This window comes from Pinus tabuliformis, chromosome 8 (genome assembly GCF_031772625.1).
Source record: "Pinus tabuliformis cultivar Carrire ecotype Pingquan chromosome 8, CPIR1, whole genome shotgun sequence".
Lineage (NCBI taxonomy): Eukaryota > Viridiplantae > Streptophyta > Pinopsida > Pinales > Pinaceae > Pinus > Pinus tabuliformis.
In genome coordinates, this window is record NC_142294.1 from 1,735,531,044 (window position 1) to 1,735,545,002 (window position 13,959).

Consider the following 13,959-nt stretch of genomic DNA (forward strand, 5'->3'; position numbering starts at 1 on the left):
GGGACTCCTACACCAAATGGTTTGGGGTCTAATTGGAACTTCTTACAGAGGGGATCCCCTTAAATATTGGCGGGTCTAGCACCATCAACATTTTGGTGCTAGAAGGAGGGCCAGGTGACAATCCGAGCCCTCATCATCTGTTTGAATCTCTACATATCTATCATGACTAACTATCGAGTTGCTATTCCAGAGTGTATGTCTTATGGAAATGATTTCATTATCTTGGAAATGCTCTCAGATAACTTGTCTCATAAAATATATGATGGTGGAGGCCATGTAGCCTTGGTTAGGCATGCGGTTGGTGTTGTAAGCTCATGTGAAAGACATGGATTCTTTGAAGAATACATGAGCTGTGCGTTGTTCGTCTACACACTTTGAGGGTGTCTAATGCATTGGTGTGCCACGCTGCCCAAGAAATCTATTCATTCTCTTGCTCATCTAGTTTCAGAGATAGACCATGCTTTCAATCACTTCGACCGTAAAGCACTCAGCAAAGAAATTCTAAAATTACAAAAAGCACTCGATGAATCTGTTGAACAGTTTTACACGCGCTTTTGTAATCTTGCATACCGATTCCTCGAAGATGATATTGATTGGGAATTTCTTAATGGAAGATTTGAGTATCTTCTTCACATATCCGAACCCTGCTCAACACACTTCGGTGATGGAGTTGTGCAATCACAGGCAGGCATAGTTGTTGTCACAAGCGACTGTCTGCGTTCACCTCATCAAACAGCTACACCACCGCATAGTGGTGTGGGAGATCATGCACACACATTTGTTGAACTATGACATTCTCCCACCCCACCCACTCTTGATATATGTGCATATTTATCTTGCAAGAATGTGTGTTGTCACGTGGATTCCTTCCCTCGACCTCTGTCCTCGCGTTTTGTTGATCCTCCAGATTGTATTGTCTGGTGTTCTTCCATTTCGGACTCCTCACCTACTATGAACGAGGACCAAGTTGTCAATAGAGTTGGTGTTATGCAGATAACATGTGCCATCATTCATTATGAGTGTGTGCAAGAATCTAAAGAAGAAACTATGGTGAACTATGACTCGCTTCCAGCCGCGCCTCATCCGCTTCATCCTGACATCCCTTGTGATTCTGCCACTACTGATTTCCCCTGTGAAAACCCATTTCCAAATGTTTCTACTTCTGATCATTCACAGGACACATCGGATGTTAGTCTGTCATCATATTGCGGAGAGGACACATCTTCCTTTGAAAATCCATCCAATCTGTCATCTGTCATTTATGAAAACACAGAGGGTGAACATCTTTGCTTCTCATCTACCCCTCTGCCCGATTCATCAAATCATGAGGATGCTAACAAACATCCTAAATTTTCTGATCTTGGTTGTCATGATCTCTCTACTTCTTCATCTGATCACGATGTTGATTCAATCGTTGTTAATCTATCTAAGACACTAGTCTACAATGATATATCTATCAACAAAGTCGAAACCCTGTAGACTGTCGAGGCACTTCAGCCCGAGTTGATGGTTATGTCAGGTCCTCGCTATCCTAAGGTTGGTTTCACTTCCAGTCAGGAAATTGTTGAAACACTCAAGGCTCCTCATTACTCTCTGCTTTGCATTGAAGATAAACCAAACACCCAGATTTCACTTCCTCCACTCGAACTACACGATCCCATCGCTCATGAGTTGGAGAAATCTTATGTTGGAAATATTGAGAGGGTGGGGGTGAATTAGTATTCCTTTCAATTAGTATTATTATTAATCTTTCATATCATTAGTTAATCTTCAATTATTATCAGTGTTTGTACAATGATAGCAGTAAACAAAAGGAACACAAATGCACACAATTTTTAAGGTGGAAACGTCCTCTGGGACAAAAACCAACTGAACGCTTTTCTAATAGTTCTTTAATCTTCAACTCCAACTGAAAAGAAAGCTCCAACTTCCTAGAGTCTAGAAAAGCATTCTTCTCCAGCTCCCATTGGATGGATGCTCCAATGCCCGAGATTCTTCAGGATTCAATTGAATGGATGCCCCAACACCTAATGAGCTACAATTCATCCTAGCACCACCCTACCACCCTATAGAATAATAAAAGAAGAATGGACTCCTGTACCAGAGAAAATGATCCACTTTACAATGATATAGAATGATGTAGAAGAAGAAGACACACTAGACCATAACCCCAACTATGACACAACCACCTAATGATGATCCTAGACCTCCTGACACTGCCTCTTCAACTCTTGTAAGATAGACATGTACAACTTTTAAAATGATGCTTTTACAATGACTTTGTACAATGATACTTTTAAAATGACTGTATGCGAAGCTGGCCACTTGAAGACTTCATGTGGTGAAATTCTTGTTGTTGTTTTTCACCTTGATTGCTGCTCTTGTCATGCTACCCTTTCTCACTCTTCAGAACATTAGATTATGCATTAATTCTTCTCTTGATGAATATATAATACCTGCAAAAAGCCTTCAAGGAAATACCCATGACGTGATAATAACAAAACTTATCTCATCCTGCAGAGCATATGTTAATGCTAAACAAAAACAACAAATTAGAATACAAAGAACCCAATGCAATTAAGAGATGGACATGCATATACAAAAGATACTTACTTGGAGCTTACCTATGCTGCATCATTTTGCTCCACCTTTCTCTTTGTTGCCCTAGAAAGTTTGGTCCTTTGCACCCCTTGACAACACTTGATCTAGCTTTTTTTCTTGCCTTCTAGGAGCACGATATTGAATCTGATGTATCTCTATGATTTCAGATCTCCAATATGTGATCTTCTGTCCTATAGTAGCCCTTTGATTCTTCTTTCCAATGCCATGGGTCTGACCCGATTTGGATTCTTCAAGGCAAAGTTATACTCAATCTCTCACAATGAACTAATTATGGACTAGTTCCATAGAGCAAACTTGTATGGCATGACACATGTCACTTTTTCCTCCTTCGGATCTTAAATTGATACGCAGAAAACTACAGTTTGTTCACTATCTGACATGTTTTACAGAATTCCAATCCGCTTCTCATAGAGAGAGTTATAACGATTTTCCCAAGGTCACCTTTTTGAGATGAAATTCAGGAGCCTGCGAAAACCCTAACTTCCACAGATCACATCTATGAAAATATAGCGAACCAAGATCTGAAACTAGGTCACAACGTTCATCAGGATTTTGGCTCAAATGGGTTTTAATTTCAACTCATTAGGATTTCAGCTTAAATGGGTTTTAATTTCAACATCTAAGACTTCGCAGAAATAAAGTTATAGCGAAAATGCCATGATCACTACTTTTGGAGGATATATGAGATTTATTTTTATAGAGTCGAGAGGGGCTTGTATAGAGAATGGTGGAGTGATTTTAGGAGCTTAAGAAATTATTAATTATTGACTATTCAATGAAAAAAATCAATGATAAATTCCATGCCACAACCCCATGGGGTTTTAGCCCACTAATTGGGGTTACTAACTTCAATCTTGAATAACTTACAAATTGTGAGGAATTACAAGGAGATCTATATACCGATAGAAAGATATTTTTGAGTAGAGTATTCTTATAATGGTAATGAGACGATAAACGATGAATGCTGATGCCCAATGTGCCATGGAAGTTGACGGTCATTCTTGGTGCTGCTTGGGTTGACATCAATGACAACCTCAAATCATCTTTAGATCAACAATCTCCCCCTTTGGCATTGATGGCAACACAAGTACTCCCCCTACGATCAGGGCACCTCTTCCTACTACCTTCTCTCCCTCTTTGACATCAATGGCAAAGGGTAACTCCCCCTAACACATAACCATCCTGCAGACCTGTACACACTTCCACTCCCCCTTTATGTTCTGAAGAAGGAAAATCTAATGAGAACTTGGGAGAATCCCAAGCTTCTGGCGAAGAAATTCAAATGCTTCATGAGTTAAAGGTTTAGTGAAGATATCAATGATTTTTTCTTTTGTACCAATATAGTCAAGTTTGATATTCTTTTCAGTGACTTGTTCCCTAACAAAATGATATTTAATCGGAATGTGTTTTGTTTTTGAATGCATGACAGGATTCTTGGAGATGTTGATGGCACTAGTGTTATCACAGAAGATGGGAATAGGCTCATTGAATTGTACTTGAAGATCTTGCAAAGTTTGTTTCATCCAAAGGACTTTAGTACAACAAGATGCCGCTGCAATGTATTTTGCTTCTGCTGAAGATAATGAGATTGAGGTTTTCTTTTTGCTCAACCATGATACGAGATAACCACCTAGATAGAATGCTGCTCCACTAGTACTCTTATGATCATCAATGCTTCGTGCCCAATATACATCTGTAAAGGCTTGAATAATGAGATTGTTTCCCTTGGGATACCACAAGCCATATTTTGTTGTTCCCTTTAGATATCGAAGAATTCTTTTGACGACAATAATATGTGATTCTTTTGGTGCTGCTTGGAATCTTGCTACTTGTCCAACTGCTTGCATAACATTTGGTTGGGATGTTGTTGCATATAAAGACTACCAATCATAGATATGTACAACCTCTGATCCACATCCTTAGATGAGTCGTCTATGCTTAATTTGCAACCTGTTACCATCAGATTAAGGACGGGTTTGCAATCTTCGATTTTTAATTTCTTGAGCATTTCCTTGATGTACTTGGCTTGACATATAAATATTCCTTTCTCTTGCTAAGATATTTGAACCCCTAAGAAGTATGTCAAGTCACCAAGTAAAGACATCTCGAACTCACTTTGCATCTTCGTAGCAAAGTTCTTACTTAGTCAATCATCATTGCTACCAAAGATTATATCATCCACATATACCTCAACGATTGTTAAATTATATTTATCTATTTGTATGTAAAGATTGCTATCAACAGTGACTTTCTTGAACCGATGTTGACGTAGATATCCATCAAGACGAGTATACCATGCTCTAGGATCCTGCTTGATACCATACAGAGCCTTCTCTAACCTGCAAACATAGTCTTCTTTTTCTGATAGTAGAAATCCTTTAGGTTGTTCAATGAAAACTTCTTCTTCTAATTCTCCATTCAGAAATGCTGACTTAACATCGATTTGGTAGACTTTTATTTTTCTTGAACATGCATAGGAAAGAAACATCCGGCTAGCTTCCATTCTAGAAACTGGTATAAATGTTCCGTCGAAATAAATTCCTTCCACTTGTGCATAGCCTTTGTAAACCAATCTTGATTTGTTTCTGGTAACCTGTCCATCTTCATTCAATTTATTCCTAAACACCCATTTAGTCCCAATGACATTTTTATCTTTTGGTCATAGAACTAATTCCCAGGTGTTATTCTTCTCTATTTGATCCAATTCTTCATTCATAGCTGCTACCAAATGTTCATTCTGGTTGGCTTCCTCAAAAATACTAGGCTCAAAGGTTAGAAAAGAAATGTGAGCTTTTTGTGATGAACGAAGCTATCGACCTTTTCTTGTTCCAATTCCTTCATTTATGTCACCAATTATTTGATTTGATGGATGGTTCTTTTGAATCCATTCTTTTGTTCTCTTTGGAGGAGATTCTTGTTGTTGTTCCTGTATATCTTGTTGATCATTATTTACTTCTTCCTGGTTGACAGTTGTTTCTTGTTCTAGAATTTTCTCTATACCTTTTTCAGTCTCCGTCTCAAGTTTCAAAGATTCTAGATCCTCACAATTATTTATTAGAACACCATCTTCGTCAAATGTAACATTTATGCTCACCACTATCTATTTTCATCTTAGATTATAGCATTTATAGGCCTTTCTTTTGCATGAGTAACGAACAAGGATACCTTCGTCAACACGTTATTCAAACTTACCCAACTTTTGATCTTCTCTTTTGATATAACATTTGCTTCTGAAGATTCTAAAATATTTTACATTAGCAGGTTTTCCTTTCCATAATTCATATGAGGTCTTATTGCAATTGTTTCTGAGAAGACTTCTGTTGCTAATGAAGACTGTCGTATCAACTACTTGAACCCATAATGTTTCTTCCAATTTTGATTCCTTCAACATTGTTCTACCCATTTCCTGTACGGTTCTGTTCTTTCTTTTAGAAACTCCATTTTTGTTGAGGTGTTCGTGCTATTGAAAATAGTCTTTTTATTCCATTTTCGTCACAGTATTGCTGAAATAATTTGGAAGTGAATTCTCCGCCATTAACTGATCTTAGACACTTTATTTTCAAATCAGTTTCATTTTCGACCAACTCCTTGAAGATCTTAAAGCACTCAAATGCTTCAGACTTTTTCTTTAGGAAACTGACGGTTGTCATCCTGGTATAGTAATCTATCATTAACATGAAATATAATTCTCCATCTAAGCCTTTTGTTCTCATAGGACCACTTAGATCAATATGTATCAATTCCAATGGATGTGATGCAAAGTGTTCTTTTATTTTAAATCCGAATTTTGTCTGCTTGTCATGCCGATAGGCCTCACATAGTGTGTTGGAAGGTTTTGAGATTTTCGACATTTCTCGTACTGCTTCCATTTTGCTTATCCTGAAAAGATTTTCAAAGTGTATGTGACCCATTCGTTTGTGCCATAACCAGCTTTCATATTCTTTAGTTAGTAGACATGTTTTGGTTGCTTCATCTAGAACATATATGTCATTTGGAGCTCGATTTGTTATAACCACAATTTTACCATACCTGCCTTTCCTGATTTCACATTTTGTGGAGTTGAATAGCATTGTGTGTCCTTGATCACACATTTTTCCAACACTGAGAAAATTGTGATTCATGTTTTCAACCAATAGAACATTCTTGGCTAGAGCATCTTTGCTTCCGAGACTGATGGTGCCTGATCTTATAACATTTTAAGATCCATCATTTCCAAAGGACATGGTTCTATCCTTCTTCTTATTTAGAGATACAAATTTCTTTCTATCTCCAGCCATATGCGTTGAGCAACCACTATCAACATACAACACATCTTTGTTATTTTGAGCCTTGAGAGCGAGAGCACAATTATCAATGTTCTTCTTCCTCCATGTTCATTCGTTCTGTGGCTTTGAATATTCTTCTAGAGGATTTTCAAGTCTGCAATCTCTGGCTATGTCACCAAAGTTTCGACATTTGTGACATTCAATATTATTTATTAAATGTTCAAATCTATTGATGTTTCGTTGAGCCCTAGGAGGTTCATATTTGACAAATCTCCTAGAATTGTATTGGTTCCTAGGGTACGTGCGACATTCTACAACTTTATGACCAAATTTTCCACATGAATAACAATAGCCATGAAAAATATGTTGGTACCTAGATGGAAATCTTCGTCGGGGAATTTTCTTCCAAGGCTGTTCTTGCGAATCTTGTCCAATGAAGTCTACATTCCTGTCAGATCTCATAGGTTCATTGTATTTTTTTGTAGAAGGTCCTGCTTCTTCTTCTTTGTAATCGAGGCAAGTTCTGTTGTTGTAAGATCGTTGACTGTTGATGAGTTCTTCGAATTCCCTTGAGTTGTTGGCATAGTTTTGGACCGTGTTTCCCTTCTTCACTTCCTTACGTGGCGTGACTACTTTGGATTCTAATGCTTCCATTTCTTGGTTGCTTTCTTCCAACTTCTTTTGAAGTGACCCTTCAATACATTGTGTTCTTCAAATTCAATTTTGAGACCTTGAATTTGTTCTTCAAGAGTATTGCAACGGATCTTCTCAGCCTTGAGCTCTTTTATAAGCTTGATTGCCGCCTCATAAAATTCTTCTATGGTCAACCCTTCTTCTTTGTTGTTTGATACCTCTTGTTTATTGTGCTTGGCCATAAACAATACTCTCTCATTGGCTTCTTCTTCACTGTCACTGTCTTCATCAGATGATGAGCTATCTTCTCTAGAGAGAAAGTTACTTTTGAATCCTTTCTTCTTGCCTTACTTATTGAATTTATTAAAGCCTTTCTTTCCTTTTGAGTTTCCATCACTTCTCTTCAGACGTTTTGCTGTGAAATGCCCAACCTCGCCACAACTGAAACATATCAATGGAAGTTTACCTTTGAATCTTCCCTTACCAATTTTTATTTTTCTCGTAAAGTAATCATATTCTCCATCTGAAAAACCTTCTTCATCATCTTCCTTTTCTTCACACTTGCATGTGTAGGTCTTCACCTTTGAAGGTTGTTTGTCCTTATTAGTTTTCTTAGATGCAACGAACACAGTTTCTAGATGTGAAGTACCATCTTCTTCATCAAGTAGACTCATTTCATATGCTATGAGAACTCCATGTAATTCCTCTTTGCTAAGTTTTTCCATATTTTCGCTGTATTCTAAGACTGATACCTTTGGGTTGAATCTTCCTGGGAACATTCTAAGAATCTTTCGTATAATAGTCTTCTCATCAACAGGGTCTCCCAATCCTTCTAGAGTGTTGGTTTTTCATGAACGTGTTGGAAGTATGCAACAATGTTGTCATCTTCTTTCATTCTGAATTGCTCAAATTTTGCTCTTTAGATTTGAAGCTTTTATTCTTTGACATTTGAGTCACCTACATATATATTCTCAAGCTTTTCCCATACATTTTTGTCGGTTTTACAACCCAACACATTATGATAATCAGATTCAATAAGTCCACTGATAATAATATTCTTTGCTTTTGCATCATTTACCAAATTCTTATTACCTTGTTCATTCGCGGTTGGTGTAAAGCCATTTTGAATAGTGTCCCATACTTTGCAACCTTGCGCCAAGAGATAGACCTCCATTCAACCTTTCTAGAGAGCATAATTATTTTCATTGAACAGAGGTACACCATTCTTGGTATGCTCCATGATCTCCTTCCAGTTGTTAAACTATTATTGAAGGAACCAAGCTCTAATACCAATTGTTGGAAATACTGGGGAGAGGGGGAGGGGTGAATCAATATTCCTTTCAATTATTATTATTATTAATCTTTCAGAGCATTATTTAATCTTCAATTATTATCAGTGTTTGTACAATGATAGCAGTAAATAAAAGGAACACAAATGCACAAAGTTTTTAAGGTGGAAACCCCCTTCGGGACAAAAGCCACTTGAACGATTTTCTAATAATTCTTTAATATTCAACTCCAATTGAAAAGAAAGCTCCAACTTCCTAGAATATAAAAAAACATTTTTCTCCATATCACACTGGATGGATGCTCAAACGCCCGAGATTATTAGTAGTCAACTGAATGGATGCCCCAACACCCAATGAGCTAGAATTCACCCTAGCACCACCCTACCACCCTGAAGTTTTCACAAGCTTGAACCTGTTGGTGACTTGTTAGGTCCCTATAATATTAGTGATTCCCCAATTACTATTGTCATTGTAACCCTTATTGTTATTATTATGCCCCTATTGTCCCCATATTTTTATTAGTGTGCCCCATAGCAACCCACTATTGTTATTGTTGTGCCCTTATGTTATTATTTTTATGTCGGCTTGATTATATTGTGACCCCTTAGACTCCTATATATAAAAGGGAGGTTTAGTAATTTGTATCATCCAAGAATTGTTTATTTGTGTAATGCAAAGGAGGTTTCCCCCTTGAATTGGTTGAATTACAAGGCGTTGATCTATCTTTTCTATCTTTTTGTGAGCTGGTTTCATAACATTTGGTATCAGAGCTTTGGATTCTAGGGTTTCACTGCTCCAAATAGGTCATCGTGGGATTTTTGCTATAACTTTTCTTTTGCGATATTTCAGAAGCTACAAAAAAAACCCATTTGAGCTGAAATCATTCTGAACTTCAATTACAAATTTCAAAGCTTTTCGCGCTATATTTTGGGCGATATAATCTGAGGAAGTTTGCAGACTCCCGAATTACATTCCAAACAGGTGACATGGGGAAAATCGTCATAATTTTTTTTTTTTTTTTTTTTTCTGAGCATTAGATTTAAATTTCGTAAGAAGTTTCAGAAATTGGATTACCTGTAGATTTTTGTATAGAAGTTTCAGGTACTAAGGTCGAAACAGTGACACATGACACTTCGTACAAGCTCGCTTTACTGAAATAGTCTATAATCAGGTCACCGTGGGAGATTTGGCCATACTCTTCCTTGGAGAATCCAATCTTGATCAGACTTGATGGGTTAGAAAGAGGACTCAAAGGGCTACAGCAAGACGCAATTTCAAATATTCGAGATCTTCAATTACAAAGATACAACATATTCAATATCAGGCTCTTACAAAGTGAAAAAAAAGGCGTGTAGTTTTTTTAAAATTTTGCATAAGATTGGTTTGAAAAATTAGTTTGAAGGAATTCAAAGGGAATAGTGAAGAATTATTAATATTAATTGATGCCCCGAAGAAAGAAAACGGAAACACCTAGTAAGAAACCTGAAAGCTCTAGCATGACTCGTGAAGAAGAGGAAGAAATGCAACATGATATATCAAAATTACAATACCAAGAACAACAAATTTCACTCTCACAAAAGGTAACTGAACCCAAGATGAATGGTGTCGAAGCTAATATGAATGGCATGCAAGTTAATATGTATGGAGTGAAAGCTAAGATGAATGGCATGGATGCTAAGATGAATGGCATGGACGCTAAGGTGGAAGAATTAAAGATAAATTTGAATAAGTTGCTACAAGAAATGGTTACTAATGGTGAAAGAGTAGTAAAGGAAATTCATGATGAGAACAAAAGAAATGTTAATCATGATTTCATAGACTCTAATGTTGGATTGAAGACCCACCATGTTCCAAAAATCGATATGAGGAAGTTTGATGACAATGATCCCAGAACATGGATACTACAGATGGAGTAATTTTTTGATCTCCATAATGTGCAAAACACACAAAAGGTGTGTATTGTAACTTTATATTTGGAACCAAATCAATTTGTATGGTATCGATAACTTTACTCTTGTAAAAAATTGTCACTTGGGCAATTTTTATGGAAGAAATGAGAGCACATTATGAGGATGCAAAAAGAAACACCTTTTTTAGCCATTTGATAAATCTCAAAAAAATGGGTTCAATTATGGAGCACATTGAGGACTTCCAAAAAGTGAACATAAGGGTAAAAGATATTCCAGAGGAGCATAAGATTGATGTGTTCATAGGGACTTTAAAGGATAATATCCAACTTGAGGTTCGCCTTTGGGAACATGATTCATTCGAGAAGGCATTGGAGGAAGAAAAATGGAAAGAAAAATTATGGCAACCAAGAAGCCTACCACTCACAACTATAAATATGGAAGTGTTGCTGCCCCTAGCCTTCCACAACCTACAAGGCTGGCACTACAACAATTGGAATAAAAAAGAGCAAAAGGGCTTTGTTATAGTTGTGATAGAAAATACACTAAAGGTCATAAGTGTGCTGAGAAGAAATTATTCTACATAGATTGTGAAGAGGAGGAAGAAAAGGAACAAGAAATGTCAAAAGAAGAGCATATACTCCAAGAACAAACCCTAGATAAAGAAGAAATGAATCCGACCATATCTTGTAATGCATTTGATCCGAATTTAAATAGGAATGCAACAAATTACAAATATAACCATACATTTAGAGATGCACCAGAAATAATACTTCATTTCATTACTGTAAAATACTAAAATATGCTTACAAACAGAAATTGAAATAAACTAGCTAGGGCGATGGTATCTTATCTCTGAGAAGAGATGTGGCGGCTACATGCCTCTGAACTGTGTTACAATGAGGCTCGAAGGCCTATTTATCATTGAGAAACAATGAAAAATCCTAAACATCCAAAAACCTAACCCTAGAAGATGAAACACCGAACTGTGGGCCCCGTTTGGGTAAATTGGTACATCAACTTCTCGTGGTCGTAACTTTGGCATACCATTCATTTGACACACACAATATCTCGTTATATCCCAGTTTTTCCAAAAAACGTCGTTTAGGGCCTCAAAATGGCTCCAGAAGTTCATGACCCAAAAAACTGCTAAAAATAGTAAACTATGCTACAATTAAGGTAACTGAAAAGATGAAACAAACAATGTTGGGGGTCCAAGTGGAATTGGTGGGTGGCCACCAATATCCACCTAGATCATTCCTCCACCCTTATGAAGCAATGGTCCCCATTGCATTGAGTTCTTCCATGAAATGAGGAAACTTCTGCTGAACTTGGTCCCTGGTGAGCCACTTGCCCTGGTTAAGGAGTTGGCCTGCTTTGACAACTCGATACAGTTGTATATTCTGCTGGCGAGTGTGCTTGATCTGTGTGTCCATGATCCGTTCAGTTGCAGCTTGTTCCATGCAATTTGGATTTAACTCTGTTGGTGAAAGCTGTTCTGCAATGTCGAATTTGTCTAGTAATGGTGGAAAGTATGGCCAAAGGTGGTCCACATTGAACACTGGGTGCAGGCCAAGGAATGGGGGAATGCTGAGCTCAAATGCATTGTCTCCCACAACCTTGGTAATGGTGTAAGGACCATATCAGAGTGGTCTGAGTTTCCGATAGGCTCCAGTAAGGCGTTCCTTTTGCAAATGCAACCAGAGTTTGTCACCCACCTGAAACTTGTGTGGCACCCGATGTTGATAATTTCGTTGCTTGTACTTGAAATTTGATTTCTCCAGAATGTCGTGGATCTGCTGGCGAATATGTTGGATGTGCTTAATGAAACTGTTTTCCTTATCTGTTTCAGACTAGACATGAGCCGAATCTGCGTGAGTAGCTGCAAATGGCATGGCCACATCAATGGGACATAGTGGCTGGAATCCCAAGCCCACCTGAAAAGGGTTGTGGCTAGTCGAGTTGTGGAGAGCCCGATTATAGCTGTGATGAACATAGGGGAGGCTCTCATCCCATGTGCATGGATTCTTTGAGTTGTACATGCGTAGAATGTGTACGATCATCATGTTGACAACCTCTGTCTGGCCATCAGTTTGGGGATGGAAGGTTGTGGACTTAATGATTTTGGTGTCCAGCATCGACTAGAGACTGGACCAAGATGTACTGAGGAACCTACTGTCCTGATCTAAGATGATAGATTGTGGGGTCCCAAAGTGTACCCACACTTATTCAAAGAAGAGTTTAGTAGTGGCTTCTGCTATGATATTCTTCTTGCAGGCCATCATAATGGCCATCTTTGAGAACCTATCGACGACCACAAAAACACTATCGTTTCCATGCTTAGTAGAAGAAAGGCCTGACATGTAATCCATGGAGATTGATTCCCAAGGTCGAATAGGGGTAGGTAGCAGAGTATAGATGCCTTGCTTCTTGATGGTCGGTTTGGCAATGGCACAGGTAGTGCATGATCTGATGTACTTCCCGACATCCTGTCGAAGATTCGTCGAATAGAAATAATTCTGCAATACAAACACTATTTTCTCGACCCCAAAATGCTCAGCAGCTTGACTGTAGTGTGCTTCCAAAATCATCTTGGTGAATTCATCTCTGGCGAGTTCAAGGACTTCTGCAGCGCAGAAGGGATTCAAAGAGAGCTCATAGCTCCCCATAACCCACAACAGAATGGGGTTGCTGAGCGGAAGAACAGAACGATCGTGGGTGCTGCACGGGCGATGTTGCATGATCAGGGCCTACCCCTTCACTTGTGGGCAGAGGCATGCAATACTGCAGTATATGTGCAGAATCGTTGTCCTCATAAGATACTTGGCATGAGTACACCCGAGGAGGCTTATTCTGGTAAGAGGCCTGATATTTCCCATTTGAGGATTTTTGGTTCTCCTGTTTACATGCATGTGACGAAGGATGCTAGGAAGAAGCTGGAGCCGACCGCAGAGGTTGGGATATTTGTGGGGTACACTGATACGCCCCACAACTATCGTGTGTATTTGCCAGACAGTCGCAAGACTGTTGTGCGACGGGATATCAAATTTCAGGAGGAGAAAGCCATGAAGTGTTCGCTTGAGAGGGAGCCACACTTGCATGCAGATGAGGAGCTATTAGTTCCTAAGGATGAGCTTCAGGATGTGGATCATCCAAAAGATGAAGTTCATGGAGTGGAAGAGACCACTCATGCAGCGCCAACCATCAGAGGGCGAAAGCACACTACAAAAGCTGAGCGACTGG